This window comes from Ursus arctos, unplaced genomic scaffold (genome assembly GCF_023065955.2).
Source record: "Ursus arctos isolate Adak ecotype North America unplaced genomic scaffold, UrsArc2.0 scaffold_22, whole genome shotgun sequence".
Classification (NCBI taxonomy): Eukaryota; Metazoa; Chordata; class Mammalia; order Carnivora; family Ursidae; genus Ursus; species Ursus arctos.
This window is the reverse complement of record NW_026622897.1, coordinates 42,930,924-42,950,091: the sequence shown is the minus strand read 5'-3', so window position 1 is coordinate 42,950,091 and position 19,168 is coordinate 42,930,924. Positions and strand designations below refer to the sequence as shown.

The 19,168-nt window shown below is 43.4% G+C and overlaps 1 protein-coding gene and 1 pseudogene across 1 annotated transcript in view; one reads left to right on the top strand and one right to left on the bottom strand.

The window, feature by feature from the left end:
• The window catches only part of ME3 (malic enzyme 3), a 204,775-nt gene that overhangs the window by 125,507 nt on the left and 60,100 nt on the right, over window positions 1-19,168 (bottom strand). The window lies entirely within an intron of this gene.
• LOC113269426 (60S acidic ribosomal protein P1-like) lies at window positions 13,002-19,080 on the top strand (annotated as a pseudogene).

Genomic DNA, 19,168 nt, shown 5'->3' with positions numbered 1-19,168 from the left:
CTGATGTAGCTTCCTTTGGGGGAAGGTGATTAGGAAAGCCTTCCCTAAGGAAGCAACATTCGAGATGAGATATGAAAGATAAATAAAGAGTTAATTAGGCCAAGTGCCAATGCAGAGTTGAGCAGAGAAACACTCTAAGTGGAGAAGGAACAGCATGTTCAAAGGCTTGGAAAGAGGAAGGAACACAGGCAGGACCAAGATGATGGTGCAGCATGTGGGTGACTTTGCTAAGGACTTGGGTTTTTAGCCTCTGGGCAATGGGAAAAGACAGAAAGGTTTGAAACAGAAGAGATATAATTAACTTCATGGTTTTTTGTTTGCTTGTTTTTGCAGATTATTGCTTTGGCTACAGTGCGGAGAATTTTTGAAGGGACTAAGAATGTGCTAATAACTTGGGAGATTCCTATAATAGTCCAGGTAAAAGGTAACAGCAGCTTGGACTACAATGGTGGGTGCAGATGGAGAGAACTGGAAGGATAAGAGATGTACTGAGGAGATAAGATGCACAGGAGCTGGTGATGGACGAGATTTGGGGTTGAGCAGGAGGGAGAGGTCAAGGATCACTGCCAACATAACTGGATGGATGACTATGGTAGCATCACTGAGGTAGGACGCCAAACGATGAGGACCAGGATATTTGGGGAAGGGGGTGGAAGGACAGTAGTACATCTCAAACTGTACTTGCTACACATTGAGTCTGACAGCCTGTGAGACAACCACTTGAAGATGTCAAGTAGGCAGCTGGACATCTATATGTCTGGACCATAGAGAGAGGACTAGAGAATTAATCTGAAAACTGTTAGCAAACAGGTGGTAATCGAGACTCCACAGAGAGACTTCAGAGTGGGGAAAGAGCCTACATCTGAACCTGGGGAAAATTCAGCATTTGAAGGTTGGATAAAGGAGGATATGCTGCTGGAAGAAGTTGAGAAGAGACAGCTGAGAGGCAGAATGGGAACCAGAAGTTGGGTTGTCACAAGATGGCCAAAGAGGAGCATTTCAGGAAGGAAGCAAGGAGTGGTGAACACTGCTGAATTTCTCTGAAAGGTCAAGTAACATCAGGACTGAAAACCATCCACTGCATTCAGCAAAGAGGAGGTCCTCTGTAAGCCAGTGAAGGTTGATTCCAGAAGACTGGAGTGTTGGAAAAGACCAGGAGGTGAGGAAGCAAACAGCAAATGGAGACAACTCTCCCAAACTTTGGCTACTAAGGGTGTGTGGTGTCAGGCAGAGATGCTCGACCACGTTGAAATTCTGATGGGGGGAATTTCTCAAGAGAATGGGAACCAGAGCCCAGGTGGAGAGGTGAGAGGAGGTCCCCTCAGCTGCTACAACAGGACGGAAGGAAGCACAGACACGTGGAGGTGCTGTGCACTTCCACGCTCCATGCAGAAATCATCCGCAGGGAGGGAGGGTTGGTGATGTCAGAGTGGAGAAGTTTTGAAAAAGAGGTTGTGGAGAGTGTGAGAATAAGGTGATTGGAGAAACGTGAGATTTCCGAGCCCCAAGAAGGCCTTTGTTGATGCTGGTGATCATAAATGTACAGTTGTTCACTTTCTTCTGTTTCACGTTTTTCTCTCGTGTGGCTTGACTGCCTGCCACAGGCATGGAGAAAGCGAGCGCCGGGTTTATCCAGGATTGTGATTTCTCTCAAGAGTGCAGTGAAAGATAAAGGCACACAAAATCTGGGGTACTGCCAGGAGGAGTGGGAGTGGTGGACCATGGACTCCAGTGGACCATGGACTCCAAGCTACACTGGATTAGGTTGGTGGCCAGGAGCGATGACTGGGATGGGTAGGTGGGTGGGTAAGGTGGATCTCTCAGGAGATGGGAGACTGTGGGGAGAGCAGAGGGTTGGCCAACCACACAGTGTCTCTGGTCAAAGTGTGTCATTAGAATCACTGATTTCTATGACTCTAGGATTTCTGTGATTCATGTAGAGGAATTTCACTCAATGCCAAGGTCCAGGGTGTGACTCTGAGGGCAGCTATGGGGGAATGAAGAGGAAACATTTCCCGGTTGGGAGAGGCTAGAGTGTTGGAGGAGCCAGCCCTACTGATGCTGAAATCATCCAAGATGATGGCAGGACTAGGGTAGAGAAAGTCTATAAGCTGGTGCCAAAGTCCTCAAGGTATGAAAGGTGGTAAGTGATGGTGATGAAAAGAAGAAAAGGTCAGTATCTCTAAATAGTACAACTCTTAGGGAAGGGAAGCAGACTTGGTTGCTGTGGAAGTTATTTCTTTGTTTAAATAGAAGGATGGGAGAAGGGAGTTCTAAAACAAGAGGAAATGAAAGGATGCTTACCTATGTCCTGACTTGGAGGGCTGAGGAGTGTGAAAAGAGGTGTGAGAGTGGTTAACAAGAAGTCAACTCAAGGTGAAGATTAGAGATATTAATAGATGGAGCTGGAGAGAATGTTCTGGAAGGGACTGAAGATGTAAGGAAGGTTGTTTTCCCCATAACCCAAGTGGAAGGGTATGCGGCAGGGAATGGAAGGCTGGGTCAGGGGCAAGGATGTACAGACATGAAGTCTGATAGAGAAATAAATGCAAATGGAGCAGGAGTTGGGGGTATGAAGAAGTGGGTCACAAATGTGGTGGATGGGAAGGTTTTGCTAAGGCAGTTAAATCTAAGCTAAGGTTAGGCAATCTGGAAGAAATGGATGCATTCCTAGAGACATATAAACTACCAAAACTGAAACAGGAAGAGATAGAAAACCTGAGCAGACCCATAGACAGCAAGGAAATTGAAGCAGTAATCAAAACTCTCCTAACAAACAAGAGTCCAGGGCCGGATGGCTTCCCAGGGGAATTCTACCAAACATTTAAAGAAGAATTAATACCTATTCTTCTGAAGCTATTTCAAAAAATAGACATGGAAGGAAAACTTCCAAATTCATTCTATGAGGCCAGCATTACCTTGATCCCAAAACCAGACAAAGATCCCACCAAAAAGGAGAAAGACAGACCAACATCCCTGATGAACATGGATGCTAAAATTCTCACCAAGATACTAGCCAATAGGATACAACAGTACATTAAAAGGATTATTCACCGTGACCAAGGGGGATTTATTCCTGGGCTGCAAGGGTAGTTCAAGATCTGCAAATCAATCATTGTGATACACCACATTAATTAAAGAAAGGACAAGAACCATATGATCTTCTCAATAGATGCAGAAAAAGCCTTTGACAAAATAGAGCATCCTTTCTTGATCAAAACTCTTCATAGTGTAGGGATAGAGGGAACATACCTCAGTATCATAAAAGCCACATATGAAAAGCCCACAGAGAATATCATTCGGAATGGGGAATAACTAAGAGCTTTCCCCTAAGGTCAGGAACACAGCAGGGATGTCCACTCTCACCACTGCTTCCAACACAGTACTGGAAGTCCTAGCCTCAGCAATCAGACAACAAAAAGAAATAAAAGGCATCCAGATTGGCAAAGAAGAAGTCAAACTCTCACACTTTGTGGATGACATGATACTCTATGTGGAAAACTCAAAAGAGTCCACCCCAAAATTGCTAGAACTCATACAGGAATTCAGTAAAATGGCAGGATATAAAATCAATGCATAGAAGTCAGTTGCATTTCTATACACTAACAATAAGAAAGAGAAATCAGTGAATTGATCTTATTTACAATTGCACAAAAATCATAAAATACCTAAGAGGCAAAGGATCTGTACCCAGAAAACTACAGAACACTTATGAAAGGAATTGAGGAATACACAAAGAAATGGAAAAACATTCCACGCTCATGGATTGGAAGAACAAATATTGTTAAAATGTTTAGGTTACCTAGAGCAATCTATACATTCAATACAATTCCTATCAAAATACCATTAACTTTTTTTCACAGAGCTGGAACAAATAATCCATTTGGAACAGAAAAGACCCAGAATAGCCAAAGGAATGTCAAAAAAGAAAAGCAAATCCCATACTTCAAGCTGTATTACAAAGCTGTAATCATAAAGACAGTATGGTACTGGCACAAAAACAGACACATGGATCAATGGAACAGACTAGATAACCCAGAAATGGACCCTCAACTCTATGGTTAACTAATCTTTGACAAAACAGGAAAAAATATCCAATGGAAAAAAGACAGTCTCTTCAACAAACGGTGTTGGGAAAACTGGACAGCCACATGTACAAGAATGAAAGTGGACCTTTTTCTTACATCATACACAAAAATAGACTCAAAATGGATGAAAGACCAAAATGTGAGACAAGAATCCATCAAAATCCTAGAGGAGAACATAGGCAGCAACCTCTTTGACCTCGGCCACAGCAACTTCTTGCTAGACACGCCTCCAAGGAAAGGGAAACAAAGGCAAACAAAGGCAAAAATGAACTACTGGGACTTTATCAAGATAAAAAGCTTTTGCACAGCAAAGGAAACAGTCAACAAAACCAAAAGACAATCTACAGAATGGGAGAAGATATTTGCAAATGACATATCAGATAAAGGGCTAGTATCTAAAATCTATAAAGAACTTATCAAATGCAACACCCAAAGAACAAATAATCCAATCAAGAAATGGGCAGAAGACATGAACAGACATTTCTCAAAGAAGACATCCAAACGGCCAACAGATACATGAAAAAGTGCTCCACATCACTCAGCATCAGGTAAATACAAATCAAAACCCAAATGAGATACCACCTCATACCAGTCAGAATGGCTAAAATTAACAAGTCAGTAAATGAAAGATATTGGCAAGGATGAGTGAAAGGGGAACCAACTCTCTTACACTGTTGGTGGGAATGCAAGCTGGTGCAGCTACTTTGGAAAACAGTATGGAGGTTCCTCAAAAAGTTGAAAATAGGGCTGCCCTATGACCCAGCAATTGCACTACTGGGTATTTATCCCAAAGATACAAATGTAGTGATCTGAAGGGGCACCTGCACCCCAATGTTTATAGCACCAATGTCCACAATAGCCAAACTATGGAAAGAGCCCAGATGTCCATCGACACATGACTGGATAAAGAAGATAATATATATACATACATACACACAGACAATGGAATATTACTCGGCCATTCAAAAAATGAAATCTTGCCATTTTTAACAACGTAGATGGAACTAGAAGGTATTATGCTAAGTGAAATAAGTCAATTAGAGAAAGACAATTATCATATGATCTCACTCATATGTGGAATTTAAGAAACAAGGCAGAGTCTCTGTTCTGTTCCATTGGTCTATGTGTCTGTTTTTGTGCCAGTACCATGCTGTCTTGGTGATAACAGCTTTGTAGTATAGCTTGAAATCAGGCAATGTGATGCTCCCAGCTTTGTTTTTCTTTTTCAACATCTCCTTAGCAATTCGGGGTCTTTTCTGGTTCCACATAAATTTTAGGATTGTTTGTTCCAGCTCTTTGAAAAATATCATCGGTATTTTGATTGGGATGGCATTGAAAGTGTAGATTGCTCTGGGTAGCATGGACATTTTAACTATGTTTATTCTTCTGATCCATGAGCATGGAATATTTTTCCATCTTTTTGTGTCTTCTTCAATGTCTTTCAAGAATGATTTGTAGTTTCTAGAATATAGATCCTTTACATCTCTGGTTAAGTTAATTCCGAGATAACGTATGATTTTTGGTGCTACTGTAAATGGAATGGATTCCCTAATTTCTCTTTCTTCAGTCTCATTGTTTGTGTATAGAAATGCAACTGATTTCTGATCATTGATTTTGTATCCCGCCACATTACTGAATTGCTCTATAACTTCTAGTAGTTTGGGTGTGGAGTCTTTTGGGTTTTCCATCTAGAGTATCATGTCATTTGCAAAGAGAGACGGTTTGACTTCTTCTTTGCCGATTTGGATACTTTTATCCCTTTTTGTTGTCTGATTGCTGTTGCAAGGACTTCTAGTACTACGTTGAATAATAATGGCAAGAGTGGGCATCCTTGTCGTGTTCCTGATCTTAAGGGAAAGGATTTCAGCTTTTCCCCTTTGAGAATGATATTTGCTGTAGGCTTTTCATAGATGGTTTTTATGAAATCGAGGAATGTGCCCTCTATCCCTACACTCTGAAGGGTTTTAATCAGGAAAGGATGCTATATTTTGTCAAATGCTTTTCTGCATCAATTGAGAGGATCATATGGTTCTTGACTCTCTTCTTGTTGATATGATCTATCACACTGATCGATTTGCGAATGTTGGACCACTCTTGCATCCCAGGGATGAATCCCACTTGGTCATGATGGATAATCCTTTTAATGTACCATTGGATCCTATTAGCTAGAATCTTTTTGAGAATTTTGGCATCCATATTCATCAGGGATATCAGTCTGTAATTCTCCTTTTTGATGGGGTCTTTGCCTGGTTTGGGGATCAAGGTAATACTGGCCTTGTAGAATGAGTTTGGTAGTTTTCCTTCTGTTTCTATTTTTTGAAACAGCTTCAGGAGAATAGGTGTTATTTCTTCTTTGAATGTTTGGTAGAATTCCCCAGGGAATCCGTCAGGCCCTGGACTCTTGTTTTTTGGGAGGTTTTTGATCACTGCTTTAATCTCTTCATGATTAATAGAGACTCCAGAAATGGACCCTAGGCTCTATGGTCAACTAATCTTTGACAAAGCGGGAAAAAACATCCAGTGGAAAACAGACAGTCTCTTCAATAAATGGTGCTGGGAAAATTGGACAGCTACATGCAAAAGAATGAAACTTGACCACTCTCTCACACCATACACAAAGATAAACTCCAAATGGATGAAAGACCTCGATGTGAAACAGGAATCCATCAAAATCATAGAGGAGAACATAGGCCACCTCTTCCACATTGGCCACAGCAACTTCTTTCATGACACGTCTCCAAAGGCAAGAGAAACAGAAGAAAAAATGAACTTGTGGGACTTCATCAAGATAAAAAGTTTCTGCACAGCAAAGGAAACAGTCATCAAAACAAAGAGGCAATCTGAAGAATGGGAGAAATTTGCAAATGAAACTACAGATAAAAGGCTGGTATCCAAGATCTATAAAGAACTTCTCAAACTCAATACATGAGAAACAAATAATCAAATCAAAAAATGGGCAGAAGATATGAACAGACACTTTTCCAATGAAGACATACAAATGGCTAACAGACACATGAAAAAATGTTCAAAATCATTAGCCATCAGGGAAATTCAAATCAAAACCACACTAAGATACCACCTTACGCCAGTTAGAATGGCAAAAATAGACAAGGCAAGAAACAACAATTTTTGGAGAGGATGTGGAGAAAGGGGAACCCTCTTACACTGTTGGTGGGAATGCAAGTTGGTATAGCCACTTTGGAAAACAGTGTGGAGGTCTCTCAAAAAGTTAAAAATAGAGCTATCCTGGGCGCCTGGGTAGCGCAGTCTTTAGGCGGCTGCCTTCGGCTCAGGGCGTGATCCTGGCGTTCCAGGATCGAGTCCCACATCGGGCTCCTCCGCTGGGAGCCTGCTTCTTCCTCTCCCACTCCCTCTGCTTGTGTTCCCTCTCTCGCTGGCTGTCTCTCTCTGTCAAAATAAATAAATAAAATCTTAAAAAAAAAAAATAGAGCTATCCTATGACCTAGCAATTGCACTGCTGGGTATTTACCCCAAAGATACAAATGTAGTGAAGAGAAGGGCCATATGCACCCCAATGTTCATAGCAGCATTATCCACAATAACTAAACTGAGGAAGGAGCAAAGATGCCCTTCAACAGAAGAATGGATAAAGAAGATGTGGTCCATATATACAATGGAATATTACTCAGCCATCAGAAAGAATGATTACCCAACATTTGCAGCAACATGGACGGGACTGGAGGAGATTATGCTAAGTGAAATAAGCCAAGCAGAGAAAGACAATTATCATATGATTTCTCTCATCTATGGAACATAAGAACTAGGAAGATCAGTAGGGGAAGAAAGGGATAAAGAAAGGGGGGTAATCAGAAGAGGGAATGAAGGGGCGCCTGGGTGGCACAGCGGTTAAGCGTCTGCCTTCAGCTCAGGGCGTGATCCTGGTGTTATGGGATCGAGCCCCACATCAGGCTCTTCCGCTACGAGCCTGCTTCTTCCTCTCCCACTCCCCATGCTTGTGTTCCCTCTCTCGCTGGCTGTCTCTATCTCTGTCGAATAAATAAATAAAATCTTTAAAAAAAAAAAAGAAGGGGGAATGAAGCATGAGAGACTATGGACTCTGGGAAACAAACTGAGGGTTTCAGGGGCGAGGGGGGTGGGGGATTGGGCTAGGCTGGTTATGGGTATTAAGGAGGGCACATATTGCATGGAGCACTGGGTGTTATACGCAAACAATGAATCATGGAACAGTACATCAAAAACTAATGATGTACTGTATGGTGACTAACATAACATAATAAAAAATTGAAAAAAAAAAGAAACAAGGCAGAGGATCATAGGGGAAGAGAGGAAAAAATAAAACAAGACAAAACCAGAGAGGGAGACAAACCATAAAGACTCTTAATAGGAAACAAACTGAGGGTTGCTGGAGGGGAAGGGGTGAGGGGATGGGGTAACTGAGTGATGGCATTAAGGAGGGCACGTGATGGAATGAGCACTGGGTATTATATAAAACTGATGAATCACTGACCTCTATCTCTGAAACTAATAATACATTATATGTTACTAATAATACATTATATGTTACTAATAATACATTATGTTAATTAATTTAAATTAAACAAAATAGAAAACACACACACACACAAAATCTAAGCTAAGATCAAGCAGAAGTTTGGCCGATGGGCATTTTCATCCTCCTTTGAGGGAGAAAGCATTCCAAGGAAAAGGATCGGCATGCACAAAGATGTTGAGGCCCAGGAGCCATACTGCTCAAGGCCAGTACAGTCTGCCCCAGGGGTCTGCTTGGCACAGCAGTGGTGGGTGATGAGGTCAGGGGCCTGGGCAGGCACAGGGCAGGCAGGCCCAGGTCAGAGGGCCTTGGGGTCCAGCTGAGAGGCCTGTGGCTTAGGGAGCTCCTGTAGGCTTTTAAGTGGGGTCAAGGCATGATCCTCAATTGTCTCTGTTCCAGGCGGGTGGGTCTCTTCAAATTCCTCATTGCCCCTTCCATGCTTTGGCTCCCACTGTCCCTGGAGAGTCCAGTCTGAACTCTCTGGTAAATCTTACTCATCCCAAGCTTAACTCAAGTCTTAGCCCTGGGATAAAGCCCTCCATAGCTACTCTCATCCACACCTTCCTACATTTCCCAAAATGTTTTCCATTCTTGAAGTCAGAATCACACCCCAAAAGAAAGACAGTGGAAAAGGCCATCCTTCAGCATTTGTGTTAGCAAGCACCTTCCTCCATGACCAGAGACCTGGGAGGACATAAAATTGTAATCCTGAGAAAGTAACCCTTGGCTCATCTAAAAAGAAGGCAGCACAAGAGTTGTTCCTAGAACATGGGAAAAAAGGATTCCTTGCGTTTTCTTTTTAACTTCCAGGTTCAAGTATAAGCAAGGGTTTAGCTGGAAAGCCATGGGTTAATACTGCTGTTGTTAATGACTGGCCACGTAGCCATAAGCAAGTTACTCAACTTCTCAGAGCCTCAATTTATTAATCTGTAAATGGGCTAATAATACCAATTTCATAAGGTCATCAGAAGGTCATATAAAATCATTTGCATATTCATTCAACATATTTATTGTGTGCCTTACTGAGCGTCAGGCTCTGTGCCAGGAGCTGGAATACAGCAGTGCACAAGACAGGCACAGCCCTTGCTTTCCTGGAGCTTGCAGATCAGAGGGAGAGTCATTACAGAAATAATATCACAGTAATTGCCCATGTAATAATCTAGGGAGCCAGGCACCAAACTTGGTGCCTGGTTCAGAATGCACCCCCAATACACACTAAGTTAGTTCCCTCAATTTCTTAACTTTGCCCAGAGGGAGGTAACATGTACTGTTGGCAAGTACATGCGAGTTCCTTATTTTGGAAGTGTTCAGGGGCTCTTGCTATAAACAGGTGCCATGTCAGGCTCTCACAAACACAGATGGGGCATTGAGCAGACCACTGCAAGGGGACTAAATTCATGTTCTCTCCAGGCTCTTAGGTCAAAGGCGACTCAGTAGAAAATGACCACATTAAGTCACATATCTCAACCTCCAAAAACCTGTGGCTCACTACAGCAGAAAGGGCAAACACAACAACCGCTGGGGTAAGGCCTTGTTCCAGGCCCTGGGCTGTGAGGGGGCAAAAATGGCAGCCTCCAACGGGGCCTGGGAATGCTGTGACTGCCCTCTCCACAGCCCTGTCTGTCCACTAGAATAGGAAGGGTGGGGGAGGGCCCTTTACTAACGCGCTCAATCCATTTCTGGTGAAAGAAAGCCTGGGTTTTCCTCAGGTTTCCTCATGAGTGACAATGGGATTTAAAGATCTCTGCACACAAAAGCTTTCTTAACACCCTAGTGCCCTCGGACAAAGGAATCGGACCAAGGAGCCGGCCCTGCTCTCTGTGAGGTGGCTGCTGTGCGTCCGGAGCCGCTGGAGAGAGACTTCCTCCCCTGCCCTCGGCACCTGCCCCGCTGGGGAGACCGCCTGAGCTGGGAGTTCCGAACACGAAAGCTCCCTCTTTTATTCCTTTAGCAGCAGACGGTAGGGAATAAATCTCGCTGGCCTGGGATAGTGGCAACTTTATTTTGGAAGCTGACTGGAGAATCAATTGCTCTCTCCTTCCTTGGTGCTGACCTCTCTGTCACCCACACAGCCCTGGAGCTCTAAAAATATCTGTCGGATTTACTGCAAGGGTTTGTTTACAAGTCTGACTCCCCATTTAGACTCTTAGGTTTCCTTATGGAAGGTATTGTGTCTTATTTTTACCTTAGTGCTGTTGTTGTAGTAGGAGCTTAATAAATGTTTGGGGGGTGGCGGGAGAGGGAGAAAGAATGAATAGAAATGAACGAAGGAACAAGTATCGGTCTTTAGGGCTGGACAACGGGATTAGGAGATGCCAGTCTGGACTTGAGGGACTGTGCCGGTCCTCAGAGTTTCCACAGGGGTGTGAGGCAGGGAGCGTCATGGGAATAGGGGTCTGTCTTGCTTCGGATGTGCTGCCCCACAGCACAGTGACGGGGAGAGGGCTACGGCACTCCTGTGCACTGCCCCAAACCAGGAGGGGGCTCGGCCCACATGGGACCTCAGTGCTCCTGCAGGCAGAAGGGTCATGGACACTCTTGAAGAAGAGCTCGTCATTCAAGTTTGAAAAGGACATCATCAGACAACCTGGCAGCCTCCCAGCACAGACCATCAACAACGCAATGGAGGGACTCCTGTGACTACATCTCTTTACTCACCTGGAGCCTGTCTATACAGCACCTCCTATGCACGGGGCTGTGTGGGGCAGTGGGGTAGAGAGATGAAGCAAAGAACGTCCCTTTTTTAAGGAGCTCACATCTCAGGGATGGAGACAAAGTTAAGAAAGGGAAACAATTCAAGATGTTAAGCACACAGAGAAATGTATCAAGGGGGGTAGAGAGCAGGGAGAGAATGATTCTTCTTGAGGTCTGGCGCAAGCAGTGGGAAAGGCTACACAGAGAAGTGACATTTGAATTAGACCTTGATTTTGGACATTTCTTCAAACTTAGAGGCAGGAGAGGGAAAGCAGGGAAGGCTTTCTGGGGGAAGAGGAAGAGATCTGGGGAGTGGGATCATACTGGGGGTGGGCAGGGCTGAGGGGCTGGGGGCAGTGGTATGTTAGGCAGCAGGACCTAGGGCGGGGGGTGGTCTGACCAGATTGAAATGCAGGTCTGAGCCTGCAAGCTTTGGTAATTATAGTACCCTGGAGGCAGTAGGGAGCTCCTAAAAGGTTTTAAAGCATGGTCTTCATGTGCCATGCTAAGGAATGCTAACTATCCTGTAGGCAAAGGGGAAAGCAATCAAGCACGCAGGTATGGATCCAGTCTTCACACTAAAGAGCACAACTAACGAATCATTGAACACTACATCAAAAACTAATGATAGACTAACCAGTGGCTAACCGAACATAATTTTAAAAAAATGAAAAAACAAAACAAAAAAGAACCCTCTGGCAGCTGACTGAAGGAGTGGGGAGGGGTGGAGCCTGGAGGCCATGAGGCAGTAATAGACCCCTGCCACTGTCCAGCTGAAGGAGGAAGATGCTCTATACCAGGGCAGAGCAAACAGAGTGGAAGAAAAGGAATAGCTTCAAGGTACATTTCAGAGGGAGAGAAAGCAAGATATGACGTCTCCGTGTGTACTGAGCTATTTGTGGAAAGGAGAAAATGTGCAGGCCTTAGATGTCTCAAGCCAGGAAGACTGAGGCCAGTCCCCATTGCTATTTCTCAGCACTGCTTAGGCATCTGTGGTGGAGTCCTCACAGTCTCCTTGACACTCTTCCTTTCCTGGGGTCTGATTAACCACGCCAGCACTGGAGGAGTTGGCGACATCAGCCTTCATGGTTTGGAATGTGGCAAGTGACTGTTCTATTCTGATTCTGATTCTCTACAGATCTCCTGTTATGGGTTGAGTTGTTTCCCTTCCCCCCCACCCCACCCCCAAATTCACGTGCTGCAGTCCTCACCCCTAGTTCCACAGAACATGACTATATTTGGAGCTAAGGCTTCTTAGAAGAGGTAATTAAGTTAAAATTGGGTTGTGCCAGTGGATCCTAATCCACTATGACTGGTGTCCTTAAAGAAGACTAGATTAGGACACAGACCACACAAACAGAGGGAAGACCATGTGAAGACACAGGGAGAAGACAGCCATGTGTGACCCAAGGAAAGAGGCCTCGGAAGAATCCCAACCTGCTAATACCTTGATCTTGGCCTTCTAACCTTCAGAACTGTAAGAAAATTAATTTCTGTTGTTTGAGCCACAGTCTGTGGTATTTTGTTATGGGAGCCCCAGTAAAGTAACATGCCTCCTGTAAACCGAATCTCACCCGGAGCCCAAGCCTGCCTGAAATCAGAGTAAGCTAGGGGCCATGTTCCCTCCTGTTGTTTCTCCTGCCAGTCCCGCTTCTCCACTGGCCGGTTTTGTTACTGTAGTCGGCACCATGACAACAGACAGGCAGGTAAGTCCAAAGAATTCCATCACTGGAACGAGAATGGCACTGGGTTTTTACCAGCAGTGGACTGGTGCTTTCCTACAGAGTCCCTCAATTGGTTCACAAAGCTGACAACAGCCCAGCTTTCATCACATGCTCATCACCCACATTGGCATTGGGAGGGAGGACGTTCCACTTATACCACAATGACTATTGAGCTTTGTTGAAAAAATACCACTTGGAAGAACCGTCTAAACAGAATCTAGCTTCAAGAGACAAAGACTATCAGAGAGGTCAAGGAACACTTCCCTAGCTGTGGTGACTTCCCTAAATCCAAGGAGAGAGAAGTGTGAGGCCTACGGCCTTAAGGAGTCAAACATGGGGCATCTCACTATAACCAATGGGAAGCACGGTTTTCACAGACAATTGCTGGATGTTAGCTGGCTCCGTGTCCCCATCTGAGATAAGCCACCTATCTAAGGATTGTTAATGAAACCGGCCACAGACAAGCATTTTTACCCAATTCCTATACAGATTTTGAGATGTCGAGTTCTCTGCAATCACAAAAAAATTTAGCACAGTACCGTCTGGAATATCCATGGAAATCCTCAAATTCAATGAATCTGCAGCACAAACTGCCTGGTCACTCTTCTGGAAAGAGGGCCAGTGAGGTGGAAGAGCCCAGAACTGAGCAGTCAAAGAGAACTGCATTTGAATCCTGGCTTCCCTGGTCACTAAGTAAGTGACTTTGGGCAATTTACCTTTCCATCGGCCTCCGCTTCCTCATCTAAAAGCAGACCCCTCTGCACAGGGTTATGACAAAGATTCAGTGTGATTGTGAATGAAAAGATAGCAGAGAAGGGGCGTGGAGATGATATCTGTGGACTACGCTCACTGAGGGAAATGACTCCCCTCCGTGCACCAGGGCCGCGGTTCACTGTAACCCTGACAAATTAACCCCGCAGGCCAGCTATATGCTGGCCCCATACTATACAAAACAGACAGGATCCCCCTTTGGGAACTGACAAGGTCACTCCCAACCTGTCAGGAATTCCACCACCCATCACCAAAGGATCTCATGATGCTCTGGACAGCTTTCTCAAAACGTGCCACTTTGCTACCCCAGGAATAAGAATAGTATCAATAGCTATCCGCACATACTTTGGTTTTATGCTTAATATTTTGTGAAGCAAACATACAAGTTTCACAGACATCATATGAGCTACATAAAGTCTCTGGAATATCAACACACATCCAGCAAGTTGCAGAGAGGGGTCACAAGCCTCAGCTCCAACTGACGCTGAGTTCAATAGGGATTTTGTAACATTTATCTTTCCCTAAATTTAAAGTAATATAGGCTTATTATACAATGAAAAGTTAAGAAAATTAAATAAAAGTTACACCTAGTATCACTCAGAGATAAACCCCGAGAGTCATTTGGTCTGTTTTCTTCTAATATCTTTTCTATGCTTAAGGAAAAACTTGTTTAAACAAAGTTGAGATCATTCTATATGTAAAACCTCCAATGCTTTTTTTCCACTTAAAATTATATAAGCATTTTCCCATTCACTAAAGCTTCAACTTAAAACATTATTAAAAAACTGAAAAACACTCCAACTGATTACCTAATAATTCCTATTTTGTAGACTTGTTTCCCAACTTTCACTATTATAAACTATGCTTTGATGAGCACACACTTGGTTTGTATTTCTGTTTTTTTTCTTATTTATTTTATCTTTTTCTGTTTTTTAGATTAAACTACTATGGGCCCTTAGAGACTGATAACTCTCATTCATTTATGCATTCATTCATTCAGCAAATATTTAATGAGTACCTGCTAGGTGCTGGACAACATTATAAATTGGTAATACAATAATAAGCAATAATAAAAAAAATTTCCAAACGGACAAAATATCCCTGCCTTCATGAAACTTACATTCTAAAGAGGTCAAGCAATTTTAAGTCTCTTTAGGCATATTGCCAAATCAGTATATAAATAGCCGTCCTACTGCATTTTCACTAGCACTGAGGATTATGGTTTAAATTTTTTTTGACAATTTCATGACAGTTAATGGCAGTGATGCATTCTTTAAGGACTTTCCACCTTTCCTGCCTCCATGCATTTACCAACTGACAAAATACAAGCAGATTAAAAAGACATTTGGATTCCCATCCAAACGGCAAGTTTCAAAGTTATTTTTTTCATCCAGTGAGAAAAAAATCCCAGCCCCAAATCAGGGATGGCAACAGTGAAATCACCTCCTATATTTTGCAAGGTAGCCTTTGATGGTAGTAGGGAATGATGATAACAAATCTGTGTCCTGATAGGGCTTGACATGTCTGGGAGCTGAGTCAGCAGCAAGTTTCTCCAGCCAAATGCCAGGTCTCCTTGGGGGACCAGGCAGGACAAGCCAGGTGGGATCTCTGCAGGGCAGGACTGAGCTTCCCATCAAGTGCTTCCAGAGATGGAGCAGTCAGGGTTTTTTTAGAAAGTTTTTCTTTACATTGAGCAAAAGTTGTTCTTGTACTCAACGCTACTTGTATGCCTTTGGTCTCCTTCTGGAGATGCAGAATAAGTCTACTTCCCATTCTGCTGGATGGCCCTTTGGATACTTGAGGAAGGCGCTCCTCTGCTTTCTCTCCTTCAGAAAGAGACTGGGGTTCCAGAATCATTCTTTCAGGCACGCTCACAAGATCATGCCTTGACTGCCCCATAAGCCAAATGTACCCATTACGTTCTTTTCCAAGTACTTGGCACCAGGCTGTTGTTTGGGGGGAACAAAAATACATTTTACCCCAGAGTTGATTACTTTAAGCATAAGCAGTACACTCCCTTAAATATAAGGTTACAAAGGAAGAAAATAAAAAACAAAAATAACAGAGGTATTTCTTAGAGAGGTCAGAGTCAAATCAGTTCTTTCACTAAAGCACTTGGTAAACTATAAAGCACTGAATGGTAGAAGGGACACCTTTGGAGGATGTTGAAGACTTTGAGAGGGTCTTATAATATGTGTGGAAATATATTTTAAAAAGTGAATAAAACAAAAAAATAAGGAAAATGAAAATATTATATATAATATTTGGGGAGTCTTTTATCATGTATTAGAAACTTTCAGAATACTCTTTTTACAATATATACATATATAATGGTTACGATGTATCAGGCACAGCTTTGAGCATGTTTGACCCATATAATCGTTATAACCTGTTTATGATATAGATCCTACCATCTTCATTTGATAGATGAAGAAACACAGTTTAGGTCAGGAGGGATTTACTGAGTATCTTCTATGAATGAGGCATTGTGCTGGCCCAGGGTCAAAAAGCTTATGAGTGGGAGGGCTGGGAGTCTGGATCTGGCTCAAGATCTGTCTGAATCCAGGCTCTCATTCTTTCTACTACGTCTTGCTTGAGGGAAAATGTTGTCTTGTTTGGGCTGATGTCTAAGAGGCAACGCTGGCCCAGGGCACAATGTTCTTGGAACAAAATGCCAGAGCTAGAAGAACAGAGGCTCTCAGCTGTGCTGTGCTTTCGGGGGGCAGTTGTGCTCCCAGGCACACCTGGGGGGCCCCTCTCTACCCCTTCAAGCCCCCATCACTTTAATACGGTCCAGGTGATTCAGAATATGTCTTTTTGGTTCAGATTCCTCCATGCAATGAAGAACAGTCTCTAGGAATTCCAAGAAGTGCTGTTACAATCCTAGCCCTTGGCATTAAAATCAGTTGAACCTTAAGTTATTGAAAATTCTCTTATATTTTTCCCCTGACAACTCGCACTGGACCTCAGACTGCTTTGATAGCTCCCTTAATGATTGCCTTCATATTTCAAAACCTATAAAATTACATATTTGAAGGGATTATTCATTTTTTTCCTATGGAAAGCACACACAGCCCATAATACTTTAATAATGATAACCAGATGGATTGAGGGGTCTTTGACAAGGGGTTTCTTCAGCTAATTTGAGAACATACTGAATTCAGCTTTTCTGAGTAGTGCAAAAATGAGCAGAATGTAAAGTGCCCTATAAATTTCCTACTTGTGTAATTTTAATACTTTCATCATAGTCAGATGAAATATATTTAAAGCCAACTCTCCCCCTTCTCCGTTTTTGAAGGCACAGGTTTCAGGTTTTCTTCAGTCAAGTCCAGGAAAATGTTTAACCAGAAGGACTGGATACTCCTAAGTAGTTCCCACTCAGAATTCAGCCCGTAACACCTCCAGTCAGTGTGTGTGCTCTGGCCTCCTTCCTTCCTCTCAGAAGAGTCCAAGAGACTTTCAGGAGGCTTCTTACCTACATGTAGAATCATAAAATACTGGCCAGAAGGGACCTTAACAATCATCTGGTCTACTCTCTCACGTTGTAACTGAGAAAACGGGTTTTAGAAAATTCCGGACTTGGCTAAGGTCATGTGCTTGGTAAGTGGCAGAGTGTAGACTTTCTACTTATAATGTTCATTCATTATGTCACCATGCCTCTCTCTTTTGCTTTCCTTTCCTGTACTTTCTCTCCTTTTTTTCTTATGCTTTCCATTTCCCCTGTGAGAACCAGGTCTTGGATGATGACGAGGTGGGTCAAACTAGAGTGGCTCGGGTTGTGGAAAACGGACACAGCGAGGTGCAACAGGAAAAGAGGAACGGTTCTGGCAACAGGCTGCCAGAAAAAGTTTGGCTGACAAGTTCAGCATAAGGTAGATAGATGGTGTGTGGAGAGCTGGGAATTTGACATCAGATAATACACAGAAATGTATAAGTAGATAGATAAGCAGCAGGTAGCAGGGACCCAGACTCATGATTGGCCTTTCAGTGATAAGAACTCTCATTCATAAGACCTGAGGTATGGTACCAAGACATGGATGTGACCACGGGGTGCTGGTACGGGGACCCGGAACCAGAAACTGGAATTCAGTCCCAAGGAACACATTTACAAGGTCGGGTCAGAACCAGCAGTGAACTGCTACCTAGAGTTCCTTAAGTTCTTCCAAACCAATGTGGCAGAAACAGTTAGTAGCTGACCAAAGAGGCCATGTACCTCTACAAATCTAGCCTCCCTTGCAGCTGGACAGAGGCCATGGACTATTTCTGGTCAAAGGACTGTGAGAGGAAATGGAGACACACACATCTTGTTGCTGGGAGTGGGGAGGCCCACTAGGCGCCTATCAAGAACAGGATCGCTGTGGCTCCCTGTCCACCCATCCAACCCCGTGAAGTACAGGACGTAGCATGACCTTCTCACACAAGGACTTAATGTCTATCCAGGAAATGCCCTGGAGCAAGAGAGTATACCTTGTTGCAAAGACGCTTTCTCCTAGAAGGAAAAAAGAGCAAAGACGGGTCCCCTCATAAAACCAATGTTCTCTGCACATTATAACTTCTTGTTTTGCTGAGAAACAATTGAGAACTGGATAAAAGTAGGGAATTTCTATATGAAATGTAAAATGTAAAATAAATTTCTAAATGTAAAATACACAAATATACCAAAATTACATAATGTAAATAGATCAAAGTGGATGTAAGTAGATTTACATAGGTATAGATTTACATCTCTTAACTCATTTAGTCCTCTCAACAACTAACTGAGGCAATTACGATTCTCATTTTACAGATGAGGAAACTGTGGCCCAGTTTCTATAAGTAATCTGGGAGACAGTTAACCCTTGAGTAGAAAATCCAGTATGTTAGAGGAAGCTAAGTCCACACTGGGGCGAGGCCCTCACTTCATCCGGTGACTAGCACTGTGCCCAGCAGCGCCCCCAACTCAGCACTCGCCCGCCCTTCTCAGAGCTCGCCTGCATCTACTCGGCCCTCAACCTGCTCCACAATGAGGTGACAGTCATGGACAGTAAGATCAATGCCCTCATTAAAGCAGCGGGTGTAAGTGCTGAACATTTCAGGCCTGACTTGTTTGCAAAGGCCCCGGCCAGTGTCAACATTGGGAGCCCCATCTGCAATGTAGGGGCTGGTGGACCTGCCCCAGCAGCTGGTGCTGCCCCCCACAGCACGGCTGCCCCAGCCATAGAGAAGGAGGTTTGGTAGCAAAGAAGGATCAGATGGGTCTGATGATGACATGAGCTTTGGTCTTTTTGCCTAAACCTCTTCCGTAACTGTTCAATAAAAAGCTGAACTCGAAAGAAAGAAAGAAAGAAAAAGAAAGAAAGAAAGAAAGAAAGAAAGAAAGA